Below are 8,838 nucleotides of genomic sequence, written 5' to 3'. Positions count from 1 at the left end.
TAAGTTAAGCTCCGCCCACTCCCAGCCAATCACTAACTCCTCTCATTTCCCTCCAAGTACCTAAGCACGCCCCTTTCAGGAAATGAGATTTTAAAATGAATGCCCCCGGCACCCTTTCCAAAATGGCTGCCGAACTTCCTGGGCCTACATTTTTAGGCTTTTCCTCGTCTAACAGGTAGGGAATTCACAGTCTTTTAAGCAGATGTCCTGCTCTTTAAAGTCTACTAAGGCTGTGCATATGTATTACACAGGTTGAGTCTTCCTTATCCAGACCTCCGAAATATTTGAAACCTTTGCCACTGCCCACCCACTCCTGTCTTTGGGGGAAAGAGATCTAGTCACATGTCCAGTGCCTGCTGAATTTTCTTCAAGGAGCCCTGATGGGAAAAATAAAGGAGGAAGAAGCAGCCACAGCAGCAGACTTTGCTTACTTTCCCAATTAAGTCTTCAGCCCTGAGCGGGCCTTGGTTTGTCCTAAGCCTTGCCTTCTAAGCTCCTGCCTTCTATGGCTTGCTCATTAATTGGCAGTTGGGGAAACAGGTGCACTGGGTCTCAACAGCTCTGGCCTTTGGGTGTTGGACTAGAAGAAGTAAGATATGGCCCCCAAGAAAGGTTTAGGAAGCTCCAAAGACACAGGCCCAGCCAGAAAGTTTCTGCTCAGGTGCCTTCCCCCTGGAGCATCTTTCTTATCTGATGATGAAAGAGGGATTTGGATTCAGGATACCATTTCAAGGAAATTGCCACCACTTTATGCCTAGGAACCTGAAGTCAGTAATTGATCTAGAGCAGGCATGGGTAAACTTCAGCCCTCCAGGTGTTTTGGACTTGGAACTCCCAGAAATCCCAGCCATATTAATGGCTATTAGGAATTGCGGAAGTTGAAGTCTAAAACATCAGGAGGGCTGAAGCTTGCCCATGCCTGGTCTAGAGCATGTAATTAGATAAATTAGGATGGAGATTGCTGAGGGAAGAGTGGGTGGACCTTACCCCGCTCAGCCTGTTCCCAATTTAAGAGTCTTGTCTTTGGATGTCATGCTTACGAAGAGACATGGTAAATATAGACTTCTTCACCACTTGTTTTACCCCAGTGGAGAGTCCCACCACACAACGTTATGGGCCCTTCCAGACAGACCCTATATCCCAGGATCTCATCCCAGATTGTCTGATTTAAACTGGATTATATGAGTCCGCGCTGCCGGATAATCTAGGATAAACAGAAAACCTGGGATCAGATCTGGGGATATAGAGCCTATCTGGAACGGCCCTCAGTAACAGGAAGCATTCTCACACTGATTAACATGCCTAGATATGACTTTTTGACAATTGCTATATTTGTCTCTCTCTGACACAACCCACCCCACAACCTTTCAATGGGACCGAGGAATCAACATCCCCTTGATTTTAACGGGGTGCTGCAGAATAGCCAGTGGATCTTTTCTGGATCAAACGCACAGTGTGTTATTTAATTAGGAATGACTGCTCTCTTCTTGATTTATCTGTCGTATAGCATATGAATACCTTATCTTGACATAACCTTTTGGGGTAGATCACTCCTGTCATGTGTTTCTACCACTAAGTAACAGAGTTTTACATCATATTCCCTGAAGGAAACACTTTAAAGATGATTTCACCTCTTTTTGCCAGTTTGGTGTGGTGAGTAATCAAACAGCAAACACAGAAGAAGTAGTATTAAAAGTATTAAATGCTATCTAAAATCACAAAATATGTGACTCATGATTCAGCAATTATTAACTAATGGGGTTTTTAATCTAAAAATGGGTGGCCCAATTTATCAGGTAATCCAAGACCTAGATGTTAAATAGAGCTGTTCCATTAACAGTGATGACAAATAGATTGACTTAAATTCATGTAATCTGCTTTATCTGATTTGCTGATTACAGATAAAATACATTTTACAAGGTGACATCCAACATGGAACCTGGTTCAGTCTTTGGTCCAGGGAAATCCAGAGACACATCATACAATTGTGAAATAATTAAAGTAGGTTACTACAATATATGAACAATACTGGATCATATTGTGAACATCTTTCTATTCCTACATGGAAGCCTAGGTTAGAGAATTGCAGAGTGCAAGAAGGAAAGTGCAATCTCAAAAATAGCATGCATTCTGATTGTTTCATTATTTTATGAGCAAAGCTATCAGACTTTATAATCCTACAAATATATAAGGTGCATATACATTTGAAAACATGTATATGCACCTTATTTTGATGGTTCTTAATCATTAGCTTTTCTAAGAATAAAACTACCGAAAATATTAAGTATTAAAGAATTGGTTGTGTGACTTCAAATCATTTCTGACTTTAAGCAATGGCATCCCTAAAGTGAACTTAGCAAGATCTGTTTCGAGAGGGCTTGTCAACACCTTCCCCTGAGACTGGGTGTGACTTACCTGAGGTCACACAGCATATTTCCCATGAGCATTTGCACCCTGGTATCTCAGAGCACCGGTATAACACCCAAACCATTGCACCATCCTAACACACACAAAAAGCTGCTGGACACTGCTCTGATTCAATGTTCTGGCTTTGCTCTCTCCACTAGGATAGACAATTTCTACATTCACTGAATTAGTCATTCTTAAGATTCAGGCATATGGAATTAACTTCTTAGAGAAGAAATCACAGGCCTAGTATCTATATCAGCCATTGCCCTGAAGTTATTCGATATTCAACCCACAGGCATGTCCAAACCAGAGACCTGTACAGGGTCAAACTCAGGAGTGGGGTCCACATGCAGCACCCCTGGGCTGCACCCTAAAATTGCTATTTAAAACTTTTCTCAATTGGAGCAAATAGCAAGTGCATAGTAATGTGATCTTCAACAGAAAAACTGTGTGGGTGAAAAAGTTGATAAAGCTGTATTGTCGAAGGCTTCCATGATCGAAATCGCTGGGTTGTTGTAGGTTTTTTGGGCTGTATGGCCATGTTCTAGAAGTATTCTCTCCTGACTTTTGCCTACATCTGAGGCAAGCATCCTCAGAGGTTGTGAGGTTTTTTGGAAACTAGTTTCCAACAAACCTCACAACCTCTGAGGATGCTTGCCACAGATGCAGGCGAAACGTCAGGAGAGAATGCTTCTAGAACATGGCCATACAGCCCAAAAAACCTACAACAACCCAGTTGATAAAGCTATTTTTCTATCTTCTCTGCCACGGTATACTGCTTTTGGAAACAGATTAAGTCATTGTGCTTTCCAATCATCGTCTAATTTGATTCACAAACAATCAGAAGTGTGAAAAGAGATCTTTTAACTAGTATTCCCTTTTTTAAACATACACGAATTACTATTCAGGAATCTGTTTTATAGCTTTAGCAAACATGATGCACTTGTAGAAGTGAAAGATCATAGGAAGAGGCCATTAAGAGTCAAGGTAAGGTACAAAATAGAGATAATCACTTATTGTGGAAGACTTCGGTACACTCCTTGATTATTATGGGTGTTTGAATGAATCACACATAGGTGTTGTGTGGTTTCTGGGCTGTATGGCCGTATTCTAGCAGCATTTTCTCCTGACATTTCACCAGCCTATGTGGCTGGTATCTTCAGATCATACATGATATTTTGGATATGGAGCATTTGGGTATACCATTTTGCAATGGAATCTCCTTTGGAGACTAATAATTTCAAAATACACACAACGCCAAAGCCTTTAAAAAAATTCTAGTGGATTTAAACCAAGAATCAGTTCTAACAGTCATACAGCTGCCAGCTACTGTGTGTATGCAGCTAACACAATCATAATAATCACGGACTCTTTAGATATTGCTAATATAATATGTTTTGCACTGTAATATTTGAAAACATCATTTAATGGAAATGTCACTTTAGTCGTTCAAAGGTTCAAGGAAACTGATGGCGTAATTTACTGTATTGGTAATTAAAGATACTAGAGTACTAGTGAAGGTCCTTGAAAGTACTGTTCAAGGCTATATGTTCAAGGCTAAATGCATAATAATGCATGCTTATCAAATAATTAGAAAGCTCCAAGAACCCTTATCTGGTGTATTGTAAAAGACACACATTTCTGTGAGGTGATGGATATTGCCTGGGGCTCAAACTACATGTGACATGAAGCAAGATGTCTGTGTTCACCATAGAAATTGGTGTGGCAAAAAATGGCTTTCCCACTCACAGCTAATCTTTGATAAAGTGAACCCATGTGGTAGAAAGTAACTGAGTGCAAAGAAGGGAAAAAGCAGGCAGGAGAGCAAGCCTAACTTTACCACTAGACAAAATGAAGTTGTTGTTAGGGCATCAGAGTTTGGGCTGTCATGAATGTTTTACTGTGGGGAGAAGAAGGGATGATCAAAATCAAATGTAAGTGGTGCTAAGAATTGACAGAAAATAATCCCGGACATTGGAAATGTCATTTGATATTTAAACAACAAAACAGACCAAGAACTAAAGTAATGAATACACCAATTTCCTGAGACATTTGACCCATCTGAAAAAGTCATTTAACTGGACTGGAGCAAAACCTTCCTTTTTTGGGCAAGGTGATTGAGACGGCAACTGTCCTTCATCTCCAGGCAGTCTTTGATGACATACACTTCCTTGGCCCATTTCAAACTGTCTTCAGAGCAGGATATGGAGTTGAGACTGCTATGGGCGCCTTAGTGGATGATCTCCCCTGACAGAGAGTGTGTCTCTGTTGGTGCCTCTAGACCTTTCAGTGGCCCTCAATACTATCGACCATAGTATCCTTTTGGAACACCTGAGGAGCTGGAAATCAGAGGCACTGTGCTGCAGTGGTTCTGGTTCTACCTCTCAGGCAGGTTCCAGATGGTGGCGCTTGGGGATAGCTGCTCCACAAAAGAAAAAGAAAAAAAGGAGCTGTTATATGGCATTCTACAAGGTGCCATTCTATCCCCAGTGATCTTTAATATTTACATGAAGCCTCTGGGAGAGATAATCTGTAGGCATGGGCAGGGTGTTATCAGTATGCTGATTACACCCAAATATATTTCTCAATGCCTTCAAAAGCAGTTTCAACTAAGGTTAGTGTGTCTTCTCTGAATCAATGCCTGGAAGAGGTAATGGGGTGGATGAGGGAAAACAAATTGAAACTGAATTCAGCCAAAACAGAGGTGCTTGCCATCAAGGGTCCTAATCTTGGGGGGTGGAGGTGTGTCAACCAGTTTTGGATGGGATTACGCTCCCCCTGAAAGACTGTGTTTGCAGCTTGGGAGCACTTCTGGATCAATCTCTCCAAATGTCAGTCCACATAGATGCAACCATCAGGAATACTTACTATGAGCTTCGGTTGATAAACCAACTGCACCCCTTCCTAGATTTGGAGGACCTGAAGATGGTAGTGCACACACTGGTAACCTCAAGGTTGGGCTACCTTTGTACCAAGTTCAGAAACTCCAGTTAATTCAAAATACGGCAGCCAGATTGGTTACAGGAACATCAAGGAGTGAGCATATTATATCTCCTAAAGTCACTCCACTGGCTGCCAGTTAGTTTCCGGGCAAAGTACTTGATATTGGTTTTCCAGGTTACCTAAAGGATCGCCTTCTCTCTGACAATCAGTTCTGAACTCTTAGGTCGTCGGGGGGGGGGGGGTCTACTCCAACCAGCCAGAACCCAGCTGACGACAGTCACCCAGAGAACCTTTTCATCGGTTACCCCAAGACTGTGGAACAACCTGCCGGAAGAGCTCCAACAGCTAAATGAGCAGTCAGAATTTTTAAACTATCTCTTTCGGCAGGCCTACCCGGCCAGTTTTTAACATGAATTTTAAACTCATGCCCTTTGTTTAACCTCTGTTTTGTGTGTTTTAATATGTATTTTATAGAAATATGTTTTAATATGTATCCTTTATAGAAATACATTTTAAATTCTTGTTTGTTGTTCATTCGTTCAGTCATTTCTGACTCTTCGTGACTTCATGGACCAGCCCACGCCAGAGCTCCCTGTCAGTCGTCACCACCCCCAGCTCCTTCAAGGTCAATCCAGTCACTTCAAGCATACCATCCATCCATCTTGCCCTTGGTCGGTCCCTCTTCCTTTTTCCTTCCATTTTCCCCAGCATAATTGCCTTCTCTAAGCTTTCCTTTATTCTCATGATGTGGCCAAAGTACTTCATCTTGGCCTCCAATGAGCAGTCAGGTATTTTCCCAATGTTTCTGTGTTTTAATTATTCTGTAACCTGCCTCAAGCCACGAGGAGAGGTAAGAAATAAAATTATTATTATTATTATTATTATTATTATTATTATTAAATTTTATAGCTATACTGTCTCCCATGCTGTTTAACATCTACATGAAGCCGCTGGGTGAGATCATCCGGAGTTTCGGGGTGCGGTGTCATCTGTACGCAGATGATGTCCAACTCTGTCACTCCTTTCCACCTGCTACTAAGGAGGCTGTCGAGGTCCTGAACCGGTGCCTGGCCGCTGTAATGGTCTGGATGAGGGCGAACAAACTGAAATTAAATCCAGACAAGACGGAGGTACTCCTGGTCAGTCGCAAGGCCGAACAGGGTATAGGGTTACAGCCTGTGCTGGATGGGGTCGCACTCCCCTTGAAGGCGCAGGTTCGCAGCTTGGGTGTGATCCTGGATTCATCGTTGAGCCTGGATCCCCAGGTTTCAGTGGTGACCAGGGGAGCATTTGCACAGCTTAGGCTCGTGCGCCAGCTGCGCCCATACCTCGGGAAGTCTGACTTGGCCACGGTGGTCCACGCTCTGGTCACATCCCACCTTGAGTACTGCAACGCTCTCTACGTGGGGCTGCCCTTGAAGACGGCCCGGAAGCTCCAGCTAGTCCAGCGCGCGGCAGCCATGTTACTAACAGGAGCGGGACACAGGGAGCACACAACGCCCTTGTTGTTCCAGCTCCACTGGCTGCCGATCTGCTACCGGGCCCAATTTAAGGTGCTGGTGTTGGCCTACAAAGCCCTAAACGGTTCCGGCCCAAAATACCTTTCTGACCGCATCTCGGCCTATGAGCCCACGAGGGCCTTGAGATCATCTGGGGAGGCCCTTCTCTCGATCCCGCCTGCCTCACAGGCACGTCTGGCGGGGACGAGAGATAGGGCCTTCTCAGTGGTGGCCCCCCGGCTGTGGAACACCCTCCCTGTAGACATCAGACAGGCGCCCTCCCTTATGTCATTCCGCAAGAGCCTAAAGACATGGTTATTTGAGAAGGCATTTAACTAAGTGCTACAACAATTGGCAATGACGACTGGAACGGAATGCGGATTACGAGATTGGTTTACGATTCTATGATGAGACGGCGTGGATGATTTAGTGTAATTATATTATTGTTACACATTGATAGTTATGTTGATATTTCGTTGTGTTCTGCCTTATTGTAAACTGTTTTTACATGTTGTACACCGCCGTGAGTCGCCCTAGGGCTGAGAACGGCGGTCAACAAATGAAGTAAATAAATAAATAAATAAATAAATAAATTATGGGGATATTTCATGGCCCCAGTAAATTCCTTTACAACCCTCTGTGGGAATAAGTTTATTTCTCCAGTTTACTGACAGAGAACATCAAATGGGTACAATCTAATGACATTGTTTATAATTGTGCAAGTGACTCGATTGTAAAATGACAATAGTGAGGGCTGCTTCTGTGTGGATTCAACAACAAAACATGAATCTGGGGAAATAAAATTTCCCATACCAGAGTATGAAGGTTAATTTGGGCAAGAGATCTTTGTCAAGTGAAGTTATTATAGGTTAAGTAAATAATGATGCAGATTGTGATCAGTTTTTCAGATTAGGATTGGCACCATTCTATGGACTTCTATTGCAAAGAGGGTCAAGCAACAGAAGAAGTGTTTGCCCCCACGGGGTTACTTTCGTCTATTGATAAGTAAACCGCCCTCTTCAGTAAACCAAACCACCTCCTATTTGCTCATTGACTCCAAACTGTGTTTTCTGAGCATTTCTCATGATCTTTCATAAATATGTTATGTTGAAAGTTAATGACTATGTATGAAAATAGGAATCTTCACAGTTTTTTTTTTATTTGAGCTGGAGAAACACAACTGAGAATAAGGAATTTCCCCAACACTACCTTGTAAAGTGATGCTGCATTTCCAATCTATTTACCCATAAACACCGGTGCTCAAAATACTTTATTGCAGAAAATAGTATCATATAAAATCAACAAAAACAAACAATATTTTCTTATACAGTCACACCCATTTTACAAAAACTTATAAGGTAATTCTGTTTATTAGACACAACTAGAACGGCCTCATTTGATGAATAAGACTTGATAAGTCAGCATATATCGTATATACATCCTCTTGATTAAATGGATCTCTTTTTAACTTGAATAATGAACTGGACTTACTCACAAAGCACTGACTCTTTGATGTTTAACTACTTTGAATGACACTAAAGAAAACAAGATATATGTTTTTCTGCTCCTGTTTTCCATACTCTTCATGAGATCAGTGACAGTATGATACAAAAACAGTTCTAGCATGCCCCTGAACCAAGCTTGACTGAAACTTTTGTTTGCAAGTACGTAAATGGCAGCATGATGCAAGGGCTCCTACAGAAAGTGGTGACGTAAGCACTCTCCAGCCTCTCAAGTGAAACAATGTTCAATTTTGCACCATTTCAACATACTTTGCTCCTATTATGATTAAAAAACTCTCCTGAAGATCCACCAGTAACATATTTACAGTGGAAGCTTTCTCAGAAAAAGGTGCATAAGATGACATCCTTAGTGGTCTGTCTTTTTATTGCAGAACTCCCAAAATGTTTCCTAAAATCAGATATATAAATGTACATGCTTCATATACATATTGGCAACATTTACAGTTTCTCCAAAATCCCAGTAG

This window comes from Anolis sagrei, chromosome 4 (assembly GCF_037176765.1).
Source record: "Anolis sagrei isolate rAnoSag1 chromosome 4, rAnoSag1.mat, whole genome shotgun sequence".
NCBI lineage: Eukaryota > Metazoa > Chordata > Lepidosauria > Squamata > Dactyloidae > Anolis > Anolis sagrei.
This window is presented reverse-complemented; position numbering follows the sequence as displayed.